Source organism: Palaemon carinicauda, chromosome 21 (assembly GCF_036898095.1).
Source record: "Palaemon carinicauda isolate YSFRI2023 chromosome 21, ASM3689809v2, whole genome shotgun sequence".
NCBI classification, from domain to species: domain Eukaryota; kingdom Metazoa; phylum Arthropoda; class Malacostraca; order Decapoda; family Palaemonidae; genus Palaemon; species Palaemon carinicauda.
This window is the reverse complement of record NC_090745.1, coordinates 5,810,184-5,812,683: the sequence shown is the minus strand read 5'-3', so window position 1 is coordinate 5,812,683 and position 2,500 is coordinate 5,810,184.

Here is a 2,500-nt window from a genome sequence, read left to right as displayed (position 1 = left end):
TGCGAATGAATGAATAAATAAATGAAATTATTTGATAAATGGAAGAAACAATAATATATATATATATATATATATATATATATATTTATATATATATATATATATATATATTCATATATATACATATATTTATGTATATATATACATATATTTATATATATGCATATATTTATGTATATATATACATATATTCATATATATGCATATATTTATATATACATATATATAGATACACACACACACACACACATATATATATATATATATATATTACATATATATATATATATATATATACATAGCCTACATAAATATACATATATACATAATATATATATATATATATATATATATACATATATATATATATATATATATATACAGGCATTCAAATCAATAAATAAAGTCCCCCCAAAATCAGACACTTTTGAATATAGAACACCACTGTTTTCAAGATTTGACAATAACAACACAAAGTCATTCAAATCAACGAGTCATGTCTTTTTCTACAGTTTTAAACCACAAGCAGACGCTTATGAATATATAAAGTTAAAAAAAAAGTTGCGGGTTTTAGGTCTCCCCTGAGACGAACTTCATCTCAGACAACCATGAGCCAGCCCGGACCACGGTCCAGATATATAGACCTTGGCCCGGACTATCACTAGCCTCCTCTAACCTAACACCCACCCCCCCCAAGCCGCCACCCTGGGGAGTAACCCGGGTAGAGGGTCTCTCACTATTCGCGCCTTAGCGGGGACGCGAACTCGATACCTCTGAAACAGAAGCCCGCGACGCTGACAACCTAGCTATCCTAGCTATATAATTTCCATTTCACAAGACAAGCTAGAAAATCTCATTTGATTTATAACCCACAATAGATTTAAAAATAGAAAATCCACTACAAAATTCTGTACAATATATAGGTACTCACCTTGACGTACTCAAAGACACACCAAGACACTGGACATTCAACAAGTTTCTTGATTTCTGTCTGAAAAAGAAAAAAAAATCTTAGAACATATTATTTAGTAAATTGGCAGGACGAATCATTTATGTAAATAAATACTATAATTTATGGGTATACGATAATATTTGACTTTTTAAAATATACAAAAATGTTTTTATTTTTATCAGAATTTTACCACGTTAATTGGGAGTGCATGTCATAAACATTCTTGCCTATTTTCTTATAATATAGAGTATTATCTTATAACATAAAGCTTTCCCACCTATTGATTTTGTACGATTCAAGTTATATATAAAAAAATTAGAAGGGTAAAATTCATTTTATTACTTAAGTGACTAAAGAGTTTTTTGATAAAAGACAAATGAGCAAACAATTACACAGCACCAGCAAGCTTCAGGACCCCTAAAGTGCTTATCCAAACTTTGCACAATGATATATAAAAACTACCGTGACAATTAAACACGTCATCAAAACAAAAGCACAGCAATATAAACGATGACAAATCCTTCAAATGATGATTTTAACTGGCGACGCAACGACGGAAAAGTTTCCCCCAACCCACTCACCCTCAAAAAGAAAAAGGGGGGGGGGGAGAGAGGTTAATGACAATCAAAATGCTCTAAAAATGCTGGAAGTTTGGTCCGTGACTTCTGCATTGCATCTACTGCCTTTCTTTTTTCTTGCCCCACGATATTCTCCTCTTGGCGTTTTAAACTATTAATCATGACAATTTATAATTTGACCGATCTTCTTTGTTCTATAATGCAATTTCCAGGATTCTTTTCTTTCCATATTATATATATATATATATATATATATATATGGACAAAAAGAAAAACAGAATGGGTCCCTAGAGATTGCAAACGAGGCAGGGGAAGGAAGAGAAGACGATAGATTGACGAGGTAAGAAAATTTGCGGGTAAGGGGTTCCCAACATGAAGTACATGCACCCCAAGATGGTACATTCCTATTCTTCAGGGGTGTTCATGGTATCTGAAAGAATAACCAGTACTGAGCAATACAAGAGGTAATATGTATTGCGACTGAATAATAATATTATGTTACATTATCAATTTCATGGTTTCTTTTTCGTCTTCACAGGAATCTATGAAAAGGCACAAGGGGGTAGGACCTCCTCACAGGAATCTATGAAAAGGCACAAGGGGGTAGGACCTCCTCACAGGAATCTATGAAAAGGCACAAGGGGTAGGACCTCCTCACAGGAATCTATGAAAAGGCACAAAGGGGTAGGACCTCCTCACAGGAATCTATGAAAAGGCACAAGGATTAAGACCTCCTCACAGGAATTTATGAAAAGGCACAAGGGGTAGGACCTCCTCACAGGAATCTATGAAAAGGCACAAGGTGTAGGACCTACGTAAGAACAAAAAAATTAGGAACCTCTACATTATGAGATCGAACTCTTCTCAGAAAGTCCATTTGGGGCATGGGAGAAAAAAAAATATTTAACTTTCTGAACCTGAAGATTTGAGAGAGTAAGAGAGTCTGGTATTTCTATTTTTTGATGGTCTC